This window comes from Diceros bicornis, chromosome 17, assembly GCF_020826845.1.
Source record: "Diceros bicornis minor isolate mBicDic1 chromosome 17, mDicBic1.mat.cur, whole genome shotgun sequence".
NCBI lineage: Eukaryota > Metazoa > Chordata > Mammalia > Perissodactyla > Rhinocerotidae > Diceros > Diceros bicornis.
This window is the reverse complement of record NC_080756.1, coordinates 51,550,378-51,572,927: the sequence shown is the minus strand read 5'-3', so window position 1 is coordinate 51,572,927 and position 22,550 is coordinate 51,550,378. Positions and strand designations below refer to the sequence as shown.

Below are 22,550 nucleotides of genomic sequence, written 5' to 3'. Positions count from 1 at the left end.
TGCCGCAGGAAATTATTACACTTGGGCTATTTTGAAGGCAGTTTTTCTTACCACACCCCTCCAAAATATAGGAGACTGGGGTTTGTAGTGTATCATTTGGTTTGTCCATTGACAAGTGCCTCTGAAAAATTGTTTTCATATTTTAAAAGATATAGGAGGACAGACTTGAGCACGTTATGCTAATCTCAATCACAAACACTGGAAACTTAGGCCTTGTGTAGATAGTTTAAGTCTTACTCTCAGACAAGTTGCTAAATTCTGGCATTACATACTTTTTTCCTGTATACCCTTATTACGTCAGCTCTATTACCATGGAAAAAATTCTAAATTCTAAGTGTCTCTGAGAGGGATAAAACATTAAACAACATTGAACTATATGATCATGCCAGAGATTGAACTATTAAATAAGTACTGATTATATTATCATTTATTCATCCTCCAATCATAACTAGTTGTCTGTATTTTAGTAGAAATATTTGTTGTAACTGACTAAAGCCCATGTCTAACTATGTAGATGGTAAAAAAAAGGTATTTTTTAAAAATTTCACTTAACCAAAAAATGGAGAGGGGAAAGTAGACTTTTAAAACACAAGCTAAACGATACAGGAGCATCAAAACAAACAAAACTTTAATTTAAACGACCTAGGTGTAGCAAATGGAATTCTTTTCATCATTCTTCATCCTGTATCAAGAAAGGAGGGAATGTTTATCATTCATAAGGATATTCATTTCTTCTTTTTTTTTTATTTTATTTTATTTTTTTTAAATTTTTTGTTTATTGCAGTAACATAGGTTTATAACATTGTAAAAATTTCAGGTGTACATCATTGTACTTCTATTTCTGCATAGATTACATCATGTTCACCACCAAAATACTAATTACAACCCATGGTACATGTGTGTGGCAACGTTTATTTTAGAAAAAAAACATTAACAGAAACATGGTTTTCTATGAAAAGCAAGAGCTGGATATTACCAATGGTCATTAGTGGTATAAAAATATAAATAAAATACCATAAGTTCAAACATTGGAATAGTAACAGACTTTAAAATAAACTACAAATATGTAAAAAAATATGTATGAATTCTACAGATATAATATTGACTGAAATAAGCCTTTAATAAAACATATGAAATACTTCATATCTTACCATTTCTTCTTCACTCTCTATATAAAGCACGTTAGAATTCTTACAAGCACAAGCCATCAAACTCTCATTCCATTCTTTTCTTTCAATACTAATGTAATAGCAGTTGTTGGAATATGTTAACCACTCCTTCGAACAATGACAATTGTATACTAACAAAAGATTATGAATTGTTATCCCCCTAAAATTTGAATTTAAAAAATTGAAATTAATTTACACATTTGCATAGATAGAAACATATATGTTTATAACATAGCTATGCACCCTCACGGGCTGGTACATATAAAGCAAACACACTCATGGACCTTTACAGAGAAGGGTCAGCCTTTCATCACCTAATTTATGTGCCCATAGAAAGCAAACACACAAACAAAAATATCCACTCTATACATGTCCTGAAAGTCAATGAATGAAAGCACTTTTTTAGAATAGTAATGTTATCTCTTATCATATTATAGCAGTAGGAAATTGGAGCCAATCAGCAACAATGGGTATGGTGATTTTAAATGAATATTTCTTCATATTGTTGTGTAAGAAGGACACTCTCCTACAATCATTACTCATGAACATTTATTGCCTGAGTTTATAATTTATGTTCTGCCCAAAAATCTAGTATCATTTATGCCTAGCCTAAGATAGAGACAAAATAAATAGTATACTAACATCAGAACTTTGAAAATTATAATGTATGTTTCTGGATCCTTGTTATCAGCGAGGAATTATTCTGCTCTGGTATTACAGTATCTAGAAAAAACTAAAGTAATCCTTATAAAAAATTAATATTGATCTAAATAAATCATAGTAATTTTACTTTCTTAGTTTCAAATTTGGTGTATTGTTTAGGATTAGAACAATCTACAATAAAATTGATTTTACCAAGAAAAGTTAATAAAGTGATTAAGATTTGGGGGGAAAATATTTCAAAGGCTTAAAGGACCAAACTTCAACATCTCTAAGAGCATTTGGTTTAACTGATCTCAAGAATTAATTTGTTTTTCAATGATGTCTTTCAGTCACCCAAAACACGTCTTTTGAATTAAGAAATCTGAATATATGTATAATACTATCTATAATCATCCTGTTATTTATACTTTTGACAAATTCTGAATAACCATTCCATATTAGTGTAAATGTGCACATTAAGATGAGCGTTCTATTCCATAATGTTATGAAATGTTTAGAGGCATTGTTACCTTCTAATCTTTCAAAAATGTATTTACAGGGACTAAAGACTACCATTTTTACTACAATGTACATTAAGACAAGGTAGATGATTCCCAGAATTCCAGCAATGAACTTCCCTTCAGGTGATGGTAAATCTGGAGGGAGAGAAATGGAAACCCTGAGGAAGGAGAGATGGAGGCAAATGTTTACAAAGTTTACGTACAAGAGAACCCACATACACAGGGAAACGTATATAAACTTGGACCCCATATCTACCATTATAATCTTTCTCTCAGAATATAATATTTCATTTTCAGTAAATACAATGCTCCATGAGTTGTTGGTCATATAATGCAAAACAAAAAAAATGTCTGAATAAAATTAGTCTGCAGATTTCATATTAGAATACTGGATTTCAACTTCAAGCTCTGATTCTCACAAATGAAAAATATGTGAGCTTATTTCCTACTCTTTCCTCACACCTCTGCACCCCAGCTGCACTTCCTAGAACCGTTATACTGTGTGATTATTAAATGCTTTACACATATAGTGTTAGTTCTTGTCATTCTATTGGAGATCCTAAGAAGCATTTTGAAGGTTTAATTCCATGTAAGTTATTTCCTGTTCAGTTACTGAAATGGAGGTTTAGTGTCCTTAGGTTTCATTTGCTGTCTTCTTGAGTCCTTAATCAGATTCAGTTCTGCATAGGTTACTTTTTGGTTCTTCATCTCTGTAGCTGAATAATGTCAGAGATGATGCTTTACGAAAACTAAGTAGTTATACGTAGCTCTATGATAAGTAGTTAATAAATGGTTATTATTTATTAACTTACTTTAGTTTAAATATATATTAATAATATATATTATATAAATATAATATTATATTTAGTAACATTAATATTATTATGTTACTAAATATAATGACAAGATCCCTAGTATAGTCAAACCGAGTGGAGTGTGAGATGAGAAATAGTACTCATTTTGCCATTGAGCAATGTAAAAAATCTGATTCTAATTTCCTTAGAGCCTTAAATAAGTGTTTCACAATAGAATAAGTCGTTTTAAAAGTGATAGTCTATGTTTGATACAATGTTATGAGTTGGAGCACTGAAAAGCAATAAATTAGTAGGGAATGGTGTTCCTGAATAATAACTTCATTGTTAATTTAAAGTCAGGATCCACAGAAACATTTTTTTTTTCTTTTTTTTTTGCATTTTGAAGTTTTATTTATGAAAATTGCCTACACTGATAACTCATAACATTGAGGATTCTTCAACTACTTTAGTAATTTATAAGTAATATCTATGATTTCTTTATATTTTCTTTTTTTTCCCTTTTGGTGAGGAAGATTAGCCCTGAGCTAACATCTGTTGGCAATCCTCCTCTTTTTGCTGAGGAAGATTGGCCCTGGCCTAATATCTGTGCCCATCCTCCTCTACTTAATTTTTGGGACGCCTGCCACAGCACGGCTTGATAAGCAGTGGATAGATCTCTGCCCGAGATCTGAACCTGCAAACACCGGGCCACCGAAGTGGAGCGCACAAACCCAACCACTGCACCACTGGTCTGGCCCCCACAATCTATCTTCTTTTTTTAGTTAATTAAGTTTTTTATTGAGATCACATTGGTTAATAACATTAAATAAATTTCAGGTGTCCATCATTGTATTTCGACTTTTGTATCGACCGCGTCGTGTTCACCAGCAAAAGTTTAGTTGCCATTTGTCAGCTTACACATGTGCCCCTTTACCCGTTTTGCCCTCCTCCCACTCCCTTCCCCTCTGGTAACCACCAATCTGGTCTCTGCAGCTATGTGTTTGTTTATCTTTCACATATCAGTGAAGTAATACAGTAATTGTCTTTCTCTGTAGCTTAGCTTAGCTAAGGTATTTAGCTTAGCATAATACCCTTAAGCTTCATCCCTGTTGTCACAAATGGCAAGATTTCATCTTTTTGAAGACTAAATAATATTCCATTTATATATGTATATATACCACATCCTCTTTATCCATTCATCCATTGATGGGCACTTAGGTTGCTTCCAGGTCTTGGCTATTGCGAATAACGCTGCAATGAACGTAGGGGTGACTGCGTCTTTTTGAATTAGTGTTTCTGTGTTCTTTGGATAGATACCCGAAAGTAGAATACTGGATCATATGGTAGTTCTATTTTTAGTTTTTTGACGGACCTCCCTACTGTTTGCCATAGTGGATGCACCAGTTTACATTCTCAGCAGCAGTATACAAGAGTTCCCTTCTCTCCACATCCTCTCCAACACTTGGTATTTTTTGTCTTTTTAATAATAACCTTTGTGATTTGATTTTCATTTCCCTAATAATAAGTGATGTGAACATCTTTTCATGTGCCTGTTGACCATCTGTATCTCTTCTTTTGAAAAATGTTTGTTCATATCCTCTGTCCATATTTTGGTCAGGTTGTTTGTTTTTTTGGTGTTGAGCTGTATAAGTTCTTTATATAATTGGATGTTGAACTCTTAATGGATATTAGATTTGCAAATATCTTTTCGCAATTGGTAGGTTGTCTTTTTTTGTTGTTGAGGTTTCCTTTGCCATGCAAAAGTTTTCAGTTTAGTGTAGTCCCATTTGTTGATTTTTTTCTTTTGTTTCCCTTCTCTGGTAGGCCATGATATTCAAAAAGATATGACTAAGACTGATGCTAAGGAGCACACCGCCTATGTTTTCTTCTAGGGTTTTTATGTTTTCAGGTCTTACATTCAAGTCTTAAGTTAATTCTTGTGTATGGTCTAATATAATGGTTTATTTTTTTTTTTTGCATGTGGATGTCCACTTTTCCCAACATCATTTATTGAAGAGACTTTCCTTTCTCCATTGGATGTTCTTGGCTCCTTTGTCAAAAATTAGCTGTCCATAGTGTGTGGGTTTATTTCTTGGCATTGGTTATGATCCATTGATATGTATGTCTTTTTTTCTGCCAATACCATGCTGTTTTGATTAGTATAGCTTTGTAGTATACTTTGAAATCAGAGAATGTGATACCTCCAGCTTTGTTCTTCTTTATCAGGATATCTTTGGCTATTTGGGTGTTTTGTTGTTCCATAAATTTTAAGATTGTTTGCTCTATTTCCACTAAAAAAGTTGTTGGGATAATGATTGAGATTGAATTGAATCTTTAAATTGCTTTAGTTAATATGGGCATTTTAACTATGTTAATTCTTACAATCCATGAGTATGGAATATCTTTCCATTTCTTTATGTCTTCTTCAATTTCTTTCAACAATGTCTTATAATTTTCAGAGTACATGTCTTTCACTTCCTTAGTTGAATTTATTCTTAGGTATTTTATTCTTTTTGTTGTGATTGTAAATTGGAATGTATCTTGATTTCTCTTTCTGCTAGTTAATTGTTAGTATACAGAAATGCAACTGATTTGTGTATGTTGATTTTTGTATCCTGCAACTTTACTGTATTTGTTAATTATCTAATAGTTTATGGTGGATTCTTTAGGCTTCTCTATATATGGAATCATGTCATCTGCAAACAGTGATAGTTTTACTTCTTTCTTTCCAATTTGGATAACTTTTATTTCTTTTTGCTCTGCTAGGACTTCCAGTGCTATATTGAATAAGAGTGGTGAGAGTGGGCATTCTTGTCTTGTTCCTGTTCTTAGCGGAATAGCTTTCAGGTTTTCACTGTTGAGTATGATGTTAGCTGTGGGTTTGCTGTATACATCCTCTATTATGTTAAGAGACTTTCCTTCTACATCCATTTATTTGAGAGTTTTTATCATAAATGGATTTTGAATATTGTGAAATGGTTTCCTTACATGTATTGAGATGATCATGTGATTTTTATTCTTTATTTTGTTAATGTGGTGTATCACATTGATTGCTTTGCAGAGGTTGAACCATCCCACTTGATCATGGTGCATGATCCTTTTAATGTATCATTGTATTTGATTTCCTAATATTTTATTGAGCATTTTTGAATCTATATTCATCAGCGATATTGGCCTGTAATTTTCCATTTTTGTGTTGTCCTTGTCTGGTATTGGTTTCTGGGTAATGTTGCCCTTGTAAAAGGAGTTAGGAAACATCCCATTGTCTTCAATTTTTTGGAAGAGTTTGAGAAGGATAGAATTAAATCTTCTTTGAATATTTGATAGAATTCACTGGAGAAGACATCTGGTTCAGAATTCTGTTTTTTGGGAGGTTTTTGACTACTGTTGCAATCTCTTTACTTGTGATTGATTTATTTAGATTCTCTGTTCATTGATTCAGTTTTGAGAGGTTGTGTGATTCTAAGAATTTGTCCGTTTCTTGTAGGTTATCCAATTGGTTAGTGTATAGCTTTTCATAGTAATCTCTTATAATTCTTTATGTATCTGTGGTATCCACTGTAATCACTCCTCTCCCATTTCTGATTTTATTTGAGCCCTTTCTCTTTTTTCTTAGTGAGTGTAGCTAAGGATTTGTCAATTTTGTTTATCTTTTGAAAGAACCATCTCTTAATTTCACTGATCTTTTCTATTGTCTCTTTAGTATCTATTTCATCATTTCCACTCTTTTTTATTATTTCCTTCCTTCTGCCGACTTCAGGCTTCATTTGTTCTTCCTTTTCTAGTTCTTTTAAGTGTTTTATTAGACTCTTTATTTGAAATTTTTCTTGTTTCTTAAGGTAAACTTGCATTCTTATATACTTTCCTCTTACTACCACTCTGTCCCATAGGTTTTAGCATATTGTATTTTCATTTTCTTTTGTCTCCAGGTATTTTTTGTATTTCTCCTTTCATTCTTCATTGATCCAATTGTTCAGCGGCATGTTGTTTAGTCTCCTCATATTTGTGACCTTTCCGGCTTTCTTATTGTAGTTGATTTCTAGTTTTATACCATTGTGGTTAAAAAAGATGCTTCATATGTCTTCAATCTTCTTAAATTTATTGAGACTTATTGTTTTTCAAGATATGGTTTATATTTGAGAATTTTCCCTGTGCATTTGAGAAGAATGGGTATTCTGTTGTTTTTTGTATGGAATGTTCTATATGTATCTTTTAAGTCCATCTGGTCTTGTGTTCCATTTAAGGCCAATTTTTCCTTCTTGACTTTCTGTCCTGATGACCTACCCATTTGTGCTAGTGGGGTATTAAATTCTCTTGCTATTAATGTATTTCTGTCAATTTCTCCCTTTAGGTCTCTTAATAGTTGCTTTATATACTTTGGTAATCCTCTGTTAAGTGCATATATATTAATAAGTATGATGTTTTCTTGTGGAATATCCAATTTATCATTACATAATGCCCATCTTTGTCTCTTGTTACCTTTTTTGACTTAAAGTCTATTTTTTCTCATATAAGTACAGCGACATCCACTTTCTTTTGGTTGCCATTTGCTTAGAGTATAATCTTCCATCCCTTCACTCGGAGCCTACGTTTGTCTTTACAGATGACATGAGTCTCCTGGAGGTGGCATATTTTGGGGTCGTGTTTTTCATCCATTCAGCCAGTCTGTGCCTTTTGATTGATAAATTCAATCCATTTACATTTGCAGTGAATGTTGATATATGACAGATTAATACTGCCATTTTATGTTTTGTTTTCTGGTTGTTCTATATTTCCATTGTTTCTTTTCCCTTGTGTTTCTGTCTACCATTTCAGTTTGGTGCTTTTCTATGGTGTATTTCTCAGTTTTCTCTTTTTTTATGTTTTGTGATCTGCTCTTAGTTTTTGTTTTATGGTTATCGTGAGGTCTGTATGAAAGAGCTCATAGATGAGATTGTCCTTTTTCTGCTGATACCATCTTATCTCTATTTGCCTATGCAGAGTCCATCCTTTTCCTCTTCCCCTTCTATGTTTTTGTTGTTACCAATTATTCTTTTCTGTGTCATTACCAAATTGAAGTAGTTATAGCCATTTTCATTGCTTTCTTTCCCTTTAGCTTTTATGTTATAATTAAGTGTTTACTAACGTATTCTGATATAGAGGTGCAGTTTCCTGATTCTCTGTCTATTTATCATCTTGCTCAAAGCTTTGTAAATCTTTCACTTTTGTTTCTGATAGGAGGGAACATTTCAACATTTCTTGTAAGGCAAGGCTACTGGCAATGAACTCCCTCAGCTTTTGTTTGTCTGGGAAAGCTTCTATTTCTCCTTTACATCTGAAGGATAACTTTGTTGGATAGAGTATTCTTGGCTGATAGTTTTTACTTTTTAATATTTTGAATATATCATTCCACTCTCTCCCAGCCTGTAGAGTTCCTGCTGAGAAATCCACTGATGGCCTAATGGGGGTTCCTTTGTAAGTTATTTTCTTCTGTCTCGCAACATTTAGTATTCTTTCTTTGTCATTTACTTTTGGCAGTTTGAAGATAATGTGCCTGGGAGAACATCTTTTTGTTTTGAGATAATTATGTGTTCTATTAGCTTCATGTGTTTGTAAATCCAGTTCCTTCCCCAAGTTTGGGAAGTTCTGAGCTATTATTTCTTTGAATAAGCTCTCTGCTCCTTTCTCTCTCTCTTCTCCTTCTGGGGTACCAGTTATCCTTTTGTCGCTTTTCCTAATTTAGTCAACTATTTCTCATATAATTTTTTTCCGTTTTTTCTTTTTCATTTTAAGTCTCTCTTTTCTTCCAACTGAATTATTTCTAGTTTTCCATCTTCAAGCTCACTAATTCTGTCTTCCATGTGGTCTTCTCTATTTCCAATTCTTTCTACTTTATCTTTACTCTCTTTTAATATGTTCTTCAGCTCCATAATTTCTATTTGGTTATTTAATTTTTCAGAGTTTCAACCTCTTTGGTGAAGTATTCCTTCTACTCATTAATTTTATTCCTGAGCTCTTTGAACTGTCTTTCTGAGTTTTCCTATAACTCAGTGAGATCTTTCATGACAGCTATTTTGAATTCTCTGTAAGATCACAAAGTTCCATAACATCGAGTTTGGTTTCTGGAAATTTGTCACCTTCTTTTTGTAATATCATGCTACTGTTGTTCTTCTTGGTGCTTGAAGAGTTGTTCCTCTGTGGGTGCATTTGTGGTAACAAACACCTTTCTTATTTGTGTAAGGCTTTGTTTCTTTTGATTCTCAGCTCTTCTGGTTGTATTTGAGATCCTGTGCTTTTCACCCGCCACTGCCTCTTCGAGTGTCTTTTTCAGCACTCTCTTTATACTGTTTCTGCCTCTGAGGTTGCTGGTGCCCTGCTGCCCATGAAGTTGCTGCAGACATGGGCATTGCCACTGCATTCGCCATGCTGGAGCACCTCTGCTGCCTTCAGGGTTGCCTGGGTCATGTGTTCCCCTACTGTGGTGATTGGGATGGGGAAGGTTGGGGCTGGAGCTGAGGTCACAAGCACCTCTGCCACATTTGGGTTTGTTGAGTCTGCAGGTTCTGCTCATATGGGTGGGGGTGACTCTGCAGCTATGGGGACTGGAATTGCGGGCTCTGTTATTGCTGTAACTTGGCTCTTTGCACACTTTCCATTGGCTCAGTCACTGGCACCACATGTGCCACCTGCACTGCTGCTCCTAGGTTATCTGGGGGTGCTGGTAATGCCACTTTGGGTGGTGCTGGATTCATGAGTGTCACCACCACTGCTGAGGCCAGAGGTCTTGTATGCAGGCCCTGCTGCTGGAAGGCCCTCTGTAGGATGTACTGCTGTCATGGAAGTGGGAGGTGGCTGGGTCATGGGCTTCTCTGAATTTCCTGAAAGCTTAGGTCAAAGGTGCCACTAGCTTTTCTGTGGGAGGGATAGGGGCTGAGCCATGAGTGCCTCCACAAAGCACACCAGCACTGCTGCCATTGCAAGGGATATCCATATCTCAGATGCAGGCATCACTGCTGGAAGGACCACTGTCAGAGATGCTGCTGCCAGGGAGAGGGAGGGTGCTAGGTTTCAGGCACCTGTGCATTTCCTGAAGCTTCAGGTCTTGGGAACCACCCACCACTGTTGGGGGAGGGAGAGGGGCTGAGCCACTAGTGTCACTGCTGTTCCTGCAGTCCCTGGTTTCAGGTGCTGGTGTGTTCTTTGTAACCTCAGGTCATGTGCAATGCTGCCACTGCATTAGGGGCATCTGAATCTTGCATGCTACCCCTACTACTGGAAGGGCTGGTGTTTAAGATACTGCTGCTGGGGGAGAGAGAGGGGACTCGGTCACAGGATTCATCGCAGTTCCTGGAGTCTCCAGTCACGGGCCCACAGTGATTCCGGTGCCTCTGACAGCATGGGCTGCCTGGATTTGAGAGCTCCCTTCATGGGTGTTACCTCAGATCTTGGAATCTCTGGTCTCGGGAGCTGACACCCTGCTCTCCTGATTCCCATGCTTCCAGGATATCTAGACCACCCACCTTCAGATGTATAGATACATGGATTTCTCAGGCGTCCTGGTGTGCTGGGCAGAGAGGCCTTTGTTGATCAGTGGATGTCCTACTGGTTGTAACTTACAGAGGAAAGACAAAGGGAACAACTCACTTCACCATGATGCTGACCCACAGAAACATTTTAACACTATTAGAATAACTGTGTTAAAATTAAAATGATGCCTTGGAAAGAAAATGCAACAATTTTTATGAAAATTCTTAAAGCCATTAATGATTGAACATTGAGTGTTATGAAGTTGGGAGAATAGTAGTGTTAACATATACAGCAATTTTCTGCACTAAATTACTTTTATTTAGTGAATTACATTTATTGATTAAGAGGGAATGCGGTGTTGTCCAATGACAATTTCTTTTGAAAAATTGTGTGGTTCTGAGAAATCATTAAAATTCTAATGAAATATGTTATACTTTGAAAAATGTTGCATGACTCACTACAGTTATCCAAAACATAATATATAATGAAAACAAAGTAATATAAAAAGATTTCTAAAAAATACTTATTCTACACAAATAATTGACAATTGATTTAATGGCAAAGATATGAAACCATAAAATGATAAGTAACAGTGTAGGTCATGTGTGGAAGAGCACTGTTGGTGCAAACTCCCAGGAAGATTCTAAGACTGTCACAGTGAGTGAAGGTAGCTTTAATTGTGTCAGCAACTATAATAATTCAGATAATGTAGTTTAATAATTCAGTCAATGAGCTTTGTCATCAGTGACATCAAGAATACATTCTGGCTTTGAAATGTACAATGTATGACCTTTAAAAAGTTATGTAGTTCTAGCAAGTCGGTTTAGTATTCTAAAATGAGAAGAAAAATATGTATGATATAATGAATGTAAAACAATTAACACTCAATTGGTATTTATAGGGTCTCAGTAATATGTTAGTTATTTTAGAAATTATTTTATCACAATTGCCATTGTTTTATTTCTGATTTATATCCATAGAAAATGTAACGTCATTAAACAAGAGTCTCTTTTCAGTGTGGTGTATCTTCTTTTGCAACCTTTTGTTCAATTCTTAAAAACATCTTTTCATTTTTCATAATTAAGTTCAAATTAGCATTTTATGAAAGCTACGTCATCCTGATTTATATTAACAATCAAATTGCTCGTATTTAATCAAAGGAGTGTGTAGAGAATCATGTTTGACATTTGTGATTTGATGAATTCAATTTAAAAATCTATTTTTAAAGGGTAGGATAAATATAAAATAATATATATATAATTACATCTGTGTTTATTACAAAATCCAAAATTAACAGTTCATTGTCACGATGCTTAAGGGATTTCACTTTAAGTTGTATTGATTTTGTTGTTATTAGTGCCATCGAGTCAATTCCGACTCCGAACAACACTGTGTACAACAGATTGGAACCCTGCCCAGTCTTTTTGTGCCATTCTCTCATTTTCCAGTGCTATATTCAGACAATGCTCCACTGTTATTCATAGGGTTTCCATGGCCAATTTTTTGGAAGTGGGTGCCAGCTCTTACATCCTAGTCTGGCCAATATGGAAGCTCTACTGAAACCTGACCACTATGGGTGACCCGACTGGTATTTGAAATACGATGGCTTAGCTTTTAGCATCACAGCAATGCACAGTTGCCGCTTTATGACAACTGACAGACTGTTGGTGTGGTTCTTTGACTGGGAAATGAACCTGGTCCACAAGGATGATGACACCGAATCTTAACCACTAAACAACCAGGGCTGGCTATATTGATACACAAGCCCAATTATGCACATGTGTATGCATTCTCCACAGACCAGGATTGTAATATTTTAAGGAATCCTTGAACATTTTTCATGTTTTATACTTATTTTTTTACTCTGTATTGTACAAAGATACCATTATTATTTTTTATTTGCTTGCATGTTAATTGTTGCAGCACATGTAGCACTTGTAATCTGCCACTAAATAAGATGGGCTAGTAGAGAGACAGGAGAGTAGCATCACATACCTTCTGTCAGCCAGAGAGTTGTGCATCCTCTAGTGGGAGACCAGGTTACTCTTGTAAACAAACCATATCTCTGGTCATCACAGACTGCCCTGTGGAGCCTCAGAGTGAAGGAATAATGGACAAAATAGGTTCTCCTCAAGGTGTCACTTAAAGTTGAACAGAAAATCCTTACACTTGGGCTATTTTGAAGACAGTTTATTTAATCATACATTTCCAGAATACAGGAGACTATGAGCTTGTAGTGTGTCATTTAGTTTGTCCATTGGCAAGTGCCCCTGAGAAATTGTTTTCATATTCTAAAAGATATAGGTAGACAGACTTGACCACCCATACAGTTAACAGTTAACTCATGCAGTTAACAGTTAACAAGTACCATATGATCTAGCAATCCCACTTCTGGATGTATGTCCAAAGGAAATGACACCATTATCTTGAAGAGATATCTGTATTCCCATGTTCACTGCAGCATGATTCACAATAACCAAGGTATGGAAACAACCTAAGTGTCTATCAATGGACAAATGGATTTAGAAAATATGGTATATATACAATGGATTATTATTCAGCCATGAGAAAGAGGAAATCCTTTCACTGTGAGAAGGATGAAATCGAGGCCATTGTGCTAAGTGAGAAGATAGACAGAGACAGACAAACACTGCATGTATCAGTTATATGTGGAACAAAATAAAACCAAACCCATAGAAACAGTAGAAAAGTGGTTGCCAGTGTCTAACGGGTCGAGAAAATAGGGAAATGTTGGGCAAAGGGTACAAACTTTCACTTATTAAATAAATAAAGTCTGAGGATCTCATGTATAACATGATGACTATAGCTGATAACACTGTATTGTTTATAATTGAAATTTACCAAGAGGGTAGAACTTAAATATTCTCACCCCCCAAAAACGTAAAAAAATAATGCACAATAATGCAATTGGTATGCAGTCGTACTAAACATAAAAGCTGCAGCAGAAAATTCTGTAATATGTTTTATGTCACTATTAAGTGCAATTTTTAAAAGCTTTGTGCCCAATGCCATTGCTGTTGCATTCTGAGAAATATGATTGAGGTCAGACTATTAATTGGTGAAAGTTTGGGGTATTAAAAACCTGGAATTCATCGATAAAAAAGAACAGAAACGCCAACACAAACAATTTTCTCTGAGTGAATGATATGTTTTTTCATTAGGAAAAAGATTAGCAAATGTTTTGCTATTTTGAGAAAAAGCCTGAATTATTTATTGTTGTTAGCTTGATTTTCACTCCATAAGTTTTTAATTTTCTATATTAATAAAGTTAAGAAATATGTTTATGGCATCAAGGAGATTATTTCCATTACATCATTGGAGAGAGAAATAATAATCTGACTGATCATTTTATTTTTAACCAATTGGCTTAACTGTGTAATTAGTCTAAAATGAGTTATCTAGGAAGTATTCACAAAAAAGAAAATTATGTAGTCTCAGATATCATGTTTACCCATCATTTTTTTTTTTTTTTTTGCAGGAGAAGTTTCGCCCTAAGCTAACATCTTTGTCAATCTTCCTCCTTTTTTCTTCTTTTTCCCCTGCAGAGGCATAATACATAGTTGTGTATAGTTTAAGTTCTTCTGGTTCTTCTATGTGAGCCGCCGCCATAGCATGGCTACTGACAGACGATAAGTAGTGTGGTTCTGCACCTGGGAACCAAACCCAGGCCACAGGAGCAGAGCACGCTGAACTTTAACTGCTGGGACATCAGGGCTGGCCCACATCATGTTTATTTGCCATTGTTTTCCTAGATTTTTTTCTGTCCTTTGTCTTTTCACTCTGTCTCTAAACTGTCAGAATCAGTAAATGTTATAAGATAATGTAAACATGGCCTTCTAAACTCTGAAGCACAAATAGGCAAAGGATCACCGTTCAGTCTGGTCTCTCTGCTTCTGATAGGGTTAGTTCAAAAGCAACTTTTAAACGAATCTTATCATTGACAAGTGATGACTGTTGTGAAGAAATTGTGGAAAGAGTAGATGAGCAGCTTAAGCAGGTAATCAAAGAAACACGTTGTTAACTATATAAATTGTAAATTTAATTATTAAAAAATGAGGTACATTACAAATAGGATTTGTCTGTAAATCAAGTTAAAATTTTGACACTTTCTAAACTGAAATGGACTCAAGTCAAGGAAATTACAGTCTGGTTAAGGAAATTCCTATTGTAGTCTTTTGTATTAACCATAGAACAGCTGGATAATTTCTACACAGATGAGAACCTGTAATTTTACTTCTCAGATCCTCATCTTGTAGGCTACCTCAGCCATTTATGGGAGAAATTCTAGTGAACTGGTATCTATTACTATTCCTCTTTGGCTATACTTATGTATTTTTTGTGTTATTTGAATTTTATTATACTCTCTCTTGTTGATCCCTAAAAGAATTGAAGAGTTTAATTTGAGTAAAGAATAAAAAGACAATGTTAAAAAATTCAGAAATTTAATTGTGATACAAAAGGTGATATATGTGTAAGTGGTAATCTTTCCAAAAAAGTTATCAATACTATCTACTAAAACCAAATACTTTATTTGGTTTTCTTAGTGTTACATATTAAAGTGTTAAGAATATTTAGAGATTTGGAATGCCATGGAGAGATGAATACTAAGTGAACTGTTGCTTCTTATTTTATGCTCAGGACTTTCTTTCTCTGGTTCCTCTGAGAACATTCACATCACTCTGACAATCTTTAATGTATATGTGATTGGAATCAAGTTTTCACAAATATCAAGTCAAATATTATTTCTAGTTACACTGACACCCAGATAAAAGATTTCAAACACTGACTTGCTATTTTTAGCTATTTTCTGTTTTTCACCTTTTACTGAATAGTGTCACACTACTCCACTGCCCCACTACCAAATTCATGTCCACCTGGAGCCTGTGAATGTGATCTTATATGGAAATAGAGCCTTTACAGATGTAATCAAGGTAAGATGAGGTCATACTGGAGTAGGGTAGGCCCTTAATTAATACATCTGATGTCCTACAAGAAGAGGGAAATTGGGACAAGGAGACACTGACACACAGGGAGAACTGCATGTGAACAGAGGTGGAGGTTGGAGTAATACATCTATAAGCTAAGGAATACCAAGGACTTCTGGCTAAGCTAAAGCTAAAAGAAAGTCATGAAACAGGCTCCCCAGGAGTCTTCAAAGTGAGCATAGCTCTGTGGACACCTTGATTTCAGATTTCCAGCCTCCAGATCCGTACTAGAATAAATATTTGTTCTTTTAATCCAAAAAAAGTTAAAATATGTAACATGTTATGTGAAATGAAGGAGAATAATCTCAACTAAATTGGAGTGAGGAAGGCCTGTAGGGAGAGCTCTCATGCCCTGTCGTACATGTTAATACTCCAAACAGGAAGAGATATGTGCTTGCATCTCTGAAAGGAAGTACAACTACTTTACTAATGAAGGAAGATTTCTCTTCCAGCCTGGAAAATGCTCAGCCAATGAGCAAAGCTGCAGCTCAGAGAATAGAAGCCATTGCCACCCTAAACTGTTACTTTCACCCAGTGGACTTTCCTTTCGAATAGCCCCTACTCCTCCCCCCTTTTCTCTACAAAAACAAGCTCCCTCCTTTGTTCTCTGGGTTTGCTTATGGTTCCCATAGCATACACATTCTGAAATGCAATTCTTTTGGTTAGTTCCAAATAAACTTGTTTGAGGGTAAAATAACATGTGAATTTGCTCTTTAAGTTGACAGTTAGAACGTGATAAATGTTATATGAATACCTTTTTGAACAGAGTAAGAGGAATTGGGAGTGCCATCTACACATGAGACCTGCAATTCAAGTGGGATTCATTGCGGAGGTAATAACAGGACAAAGACATGAAGTAGGTGAGGAAACTAGCAATGCAGATAAATGGAGAAGAGCATTTCTCATAGAGCAAATAACTAGTAGAATTTCCTATTGAAGAAGCATGCCTGGCATCTGAGGATGAGCGAGGAGGCTCATATAGCTGGAGCAGAGTGAGTGAAGGGAATAGTGTTAGAGCATGCATTCTCATGGAGATGATCCCTCCGACAAGGGGACAAAAATTGATTCTTGAGAGTAGTCAAAAAATCCTGTTCATTTAATGTGTACAACACAGATATACATGAAGTACATAAAGAGAGGCGTAGTATATTTGTGGTTTTGAATTTTCATGGGGATAGGTTAATAAAAGACATCTGTAAAGGTTCCTTAGTGGGTTGAAGTTGGAGGTGATGATGTAAAAAGGTTGAGAAACTCTGTATTAGAAGACAAGCTGCAAGAGGTCACGGGGCTCGGGTCGTCCAGGCTTTTGTAAGGCTTCAGCTTCCTCAGGGAGAAGCATGGAGAGCCACTCCTCACATGAACAGATGATAACATAATCTGGCATGTTTTAATAGTGTCAATTTGGCTGAAGACACGAATACAGAGTAAGGCAAGAAATAGGAAGACTCAAAATAATTCAAGCAAGAGATGATGGTGACAAAGAGTAGAAATGATAAGTGATTGAATTTTGGCATATTTTGCAGTTAGTGCTGACAAGACTCTCTAATGCAAAATGCGGCCTAAGAAAGATGGAGGGGAGTCAAGGATGAACCACAGTTTTTGCTTTGAGAAACTAGAAATACTGTAATTCCAATAAATGAATTGGGAAGGATCATACATGAAGTAGATGTAGGATAGAGAGATCAGCAGTTTGTTTTTTGGATTGGACATGTCAAGTATGAATTCTCTCTTAAACAAACAAGTAACGCTGTTGAATAGGAACTCAGATATCTAAATATTGGGTTAAATGGTGATATTTGGACTGGAAAGTATAAAATTGGGCTCTTCGGCTTATATGTGGTGCTTAAAATAAAGGGACTGATAATATCACCAGGGAAATTAATGTAGATATAAAAAAAGAAAATCTAAAGACTGAGCCATGTGGCACTCAGAGGTTAAGAGGTAAAGGTAAAGAGGTGAAATCAGCCAGCAAAGGAGTAACGATGAGATAGGAATAAAAATCCTAAGAAAATGCATTGCCGTGGGTGCCAAGTGAAAAAAGGGCTTCCACGAGGCACAAGTGATCCACTGTGTCTACTGCTGAACCTAATTCAACTAAGATGAGTATTTATTAATAGATTTACAAAATAGGGAATAGTTTCAGTGTGCTCTTGGGGCAAAAGCCCAATGTGATATATTTAAAAGAAAGTACAGGAATCAGAAATAGTGTTATGATGGAGCCAAATGTTTATGAAATGTCTGTTTTCTGATAGTGGTGAATTGTGCTTCTTGAATCTGAGTATCATATGCGTTATCAATCCTGAATACAGTAGCTGGTGGTCTCTTCTAATATTACTTGACCTTGTTTTCCATATCTTCCCATTCTGGAAATTTTATTCTTTACTTCTTAACGTCGTTTATAGTTTCTATCTCCGTTTCTCTCTTCTTCAATTGTTTTTTCCATGCACTTACTTTCTCCCTAAGTGTTTCTATTCTTGTTCTTTAATCACATTACGAAGTTTTCATTTAAATGATTTTGTTTTCATTTCTAGAATTCTTTTTTGTGACTTTTCCAAATTTCTGTGGTTCCTCCCCATCACTCAACCCTCAGACACTAACTCCATTTCTGGTGTGTCCATTTCTATCTCTTCTACTTTTATTGACTTTAAGTATTTTTACCTTATAATCTATATTCAAGAATATCATCATTCGGTGTCCTTTTTTTTTTTTTTTTTGCATGAGTTGCCATTTAGGATTGTGGCTTCCAAATCCTATGTGGCCTAGGTTGAGAATGATTCTAGAATTTTTCTATTTTATTCTATTTATATTTGATAATTACAGTTTCATATTTATATTTTATCCCCAGTCAAAACAAAATATCAAGCTTCCTGATGGTTTCAAGTACATGCTCCATCCCTCATACCTTGTTTCTTATTTCTCTATTTGAGTTTATAATGAATATCTCCAAAGAGATTCATATTCAAACTCTTCAAGTATCACATGCTGCTTCGGCTAGTTGTTATTATTACCAGAGTAGTAGCTGTTGATATGAAGAGAGATTTAACTATATTCACAGAAGCCATCATTTTTCCAAAATCATTCCCAGAAGTCTGATTACTTTTACTTGGAATTCTTGTCTTTGATCAATTAATTTACTGTTCAGACTTATTCTCTTCTTCTCTTAGTTGGTCATTTTTTTCCTCAAAAGTTTGGCGATTCTTATTTGTCTATTCATATTGATAATTGGTACTTTAAATATGAGCAATGTTTTTCTATCATGAAATAGTGTGTCTTTTAATTTGTTAACTAATTCAGATAATATACAAAGAAGTGTATCTCTGGCAATATTGAAATTGTGGAAGGAACTTTGTAGCTGAGCAGAGTATGTGGATATCTTACATTCTGACTTCTGCCATTTCCATACCTCCTGCAGGTGATTGTAACTGGAGGTACGATATCCTCGTCACCACGTTTAGTGTAAAATCTGGTATCTTCTATGCCAAAAATCACATTCTTGAGTGTCATTCTCACAGAGTCATAAGAACAGGGCAAAATCTATTGCTTTTTGTTTTTTCAAGGTTGATAAAGATGCCAGAGAGCCTAGATCAACTTTAAAGCAAATTAAAGAATTTAATGAAGGTCTGTAATTTCTTGCTCTGACAATGGTCCTAAGCATCCAACTTTTATTACCTGTTACCTTTAAGCTGATCTTATATCTTATTTCTGTTTTATTTTCTATATTTGACCTTAAATGATGTAATTTATAATTTAATTTTGATTTGTAATTTAATTTAATTTTAATTTAGTTTTGTGTGAATCCCAGTGGATTTGTCTTGTCATGTCAAGTAATTTCACAAAATTTTTTTCTGCATTCATTTGACATCGTTTTCAAGGTCTGGTAAGAATTGGTTATTTTTTACGTATTTTTTCTTATGATTTCAATGGATATGCCACGGGAAGTGAAATACCCATATACACTAAATCTCTTCATCTTGATCCAATAAAGTAATATTTTTAAATGGAAAAAAATTATTTGTTAATTTCTTTATATTGTTATATTTAAACAGCCCAAAGGTGCCTGTATTACAACCTTCTCCCAGCATAGCCATGGTTTTATATCTAAAAAGCATATTGAGCATATGGGTGTCTTGTGTGATATATATATAGGGAATACTATAGTAACGTAAAAATTACTTCATAGAAATGTATAGAGAAATTCAATTAGGGAAATACATTTGTCTTGGCCAGGAATCAAAAAGAAATCAAAAGCAAATAAAGCACTCAAAACTATTATATCAGTCAAGAGAGGCGAGATTATCCTGCAGTAACAATCCCAAAATATTGGAGGCTTACATCAACACACATTGATATCTGCAGTAAGAGAGCTTAATTTTTACTTATGCCACAGAACCCCTCACCCACATCACCTTCACTCCTGGACAGTTTTATGGTGGAACATTGCTGGTCACTGTGTCAGAGAGAAAAAAGCTACAGAAAACCATGAACTGCCTCTTAGTATTTCATCAATGAGGTGTCCAATTTGAATTAAACAGGGTAAAGACATATAATCCTCTCACCAGGAAAATTAGTATACAACAGCCATTAAACTGAATTTAACAGTTACAAATTCAGCTAGCCTGATTAATTTAAGTATGCAAGTGGAATAAATAGAACACTAGAAGAATATAACAAAAGTGAAAAAATATATTTCTTATATATGTAAATATCTCAGAAATATAAAGAAATAACAATATATATGTGGGGAGAGAGGGAGAATCCCCCTCTGCCCTTTCCCTTAAGGTTCTTATGCCTGGCCAAATAATTAACAAGACAGGTTAGCAGGAGAAGATAATACCAAGTTTAATAACATGTATACATGGGAGAAACAGAAATGAGCAACTCGTCCCTCTCTCTAAGCTGCTTGCTTAAGTATTGTAGCTAAAGGCAAGGAAGGTGTTGGGGGTGGGTGGCAGTCTGGGACTCCAGAGGGCAAGAAGGTAATTCACATGGAGATAGAAATGCAAATGTTTGTTTGACAGTTCTTTTCAGGTACGTCTATAGATAATGTGGCCAGGGAGAGAGAGAGTTTTTGATAAAAGGGGCTTAGTGCTTTTAACATCTCTTTTACATTATCATTACAGCCATCATGATAATAACTCCTTCCTGAAACAGATCTTTTGTTTTAAATTCTTTAGGCAGTTTGGGTGGGGAAACTCAACAATTCTTCCTGAGTTTTCTGAGTCTTTATTGTCTTCAGCTCGAAATAATCCGTATACCAGAGTGGTGTTTCCTGGGGTAACTTGCCCTGAGCACCATCTTATATATAACAAATATATAAATATATGCACATACAATATCTCTGAAATAAATGCTCGCAAAGACTAGACTATTCAAAAGCTGTGAAAAGACAGTATAAGGAAGACATGGAGGAGTTGTCATTTCTCTTGAGACAGGTCACATTTTTCTGTTTTTTATATGTTAAATTACTTTAAATATTGACTCTCTTGTGAGCACTCTGGATTCAGTTATATTTTTCTGAAGAGTGTTGATGTTATTTTTTAGAAAGCAATTAGGTTAGCTAGACTAGTACTGAAAATTTTCTCTTGGCTGGCAGCTCAAATCTCATTTTAGTTCTCTAATTTATGTTTAGGTTGAGTTTTTTTCACACAAGGATTGTTTTGGTGTCAGCCAAGATTTGGGGCAGAGTTTATACACCAAATTTTTTATTGCCACTCTCTGGCTCTCTCCTTTATGGAATTCCACCACAATTTTCCAGCAGCTGTGGTTGTCTTGAACTCTGTCCTCTGTTTTTTTAGATAGCAAATACTGCAAGATTTTTAGTGGAGTTTTAGTCAAATTAATTGAGTTGAATTTGGTCTACTTTCAGGTTACAAGTGGTAAAAAGAGGTAACTCTCTGTGACATTTCGTTTTTGGAAATCTGAACTGTCTTTCGAAAACTCTTTGCCTTTTTTCCCCCCCATCTTCAGAGAGGGGTGTGTGTGTGTGTGTGTGTGTGTGTGTGTGTCTGTGAGTGCGTGCTTTCTTCTGAGTTTATAATTGTTATCAGCAGTGGAGTCCAGTAAGAGCTTATTTAGCCAAACCGAAAGCAGAACACAAATTCCTTTAAATTTAAATATCTTTTTACCTTAATTTGAAAGAGATCTTTGTTTTACCTATGGGAATCTTGATAGTGCCTATTAAATTTTGAGGTTCCTCTCTGATGCTGGCATTTTATCATTTGCATGTATTTATGCATTTACTATTGTAGTACCTTTATGTTGTTATTGAATTTTATTCCAGAATGTCTGATAGGGAATCTTGGATAATGCTGACATATATAATTTGGAAGAGAATGTGAAATAGAACAGAAAAGTATAAACCTTGGGTACAGAAGGGAATTGGGCTCATTTAAGTATACGGTCTTTAGCCAATTCAGAGCCTTTGGGGGGAAAAAACTTAAATTTTTGCATGTTGTCTTAGGAGAAGGCACAAAAAACAATGGTTGTAATTAAAGGAGGAGACATAAAATTTAGAGCAGAAGGACACATTAAATGATAATGTTTATCCATAACTTTACACTCATTATTCACTAGAAATAGAATTTTCAGATTAGTAAATTTGGAACACAAGATTGGACATACACAAATTAATCTTTCCTCCATTCTCTTTGGAACTGGCCGCCTGCAAAGAACACATATTCTGCTCTGCTCCAATATATAGTAAACTTCAAAGGGGCACCATCTTTCTTTGATATTAGCACTGAAATGATACTGTTTAATTCTGGAGTTCAGAATAAGAAGCCCAGTATTTTCCACACCGAAGGTGGTACATTCTCAGAAAGTTAGACACAAATAACACTACCATTGAGATCTAACTTCTTTATGATTTTCTATTCTAAACTTACCCTTGTTTAGCATCCCCCTAATGTTGTT

General features: G+C 35.1%; 1 pseudogene; it reads right to left on the bottom strand.

Annotated features, from left to right (window-relative positions):
- Positions 1–670: 670 nt before the first annotated feature.
- Positions 671–19,142, bottom strand: LOC131415589 (NKG2-A/NKG2-B type II integral membrane protein-like; annotated as a pseudogene).
- Between the last annotated feature and the right edge of the window lie 3,408 nt (positions 19,143–22,550).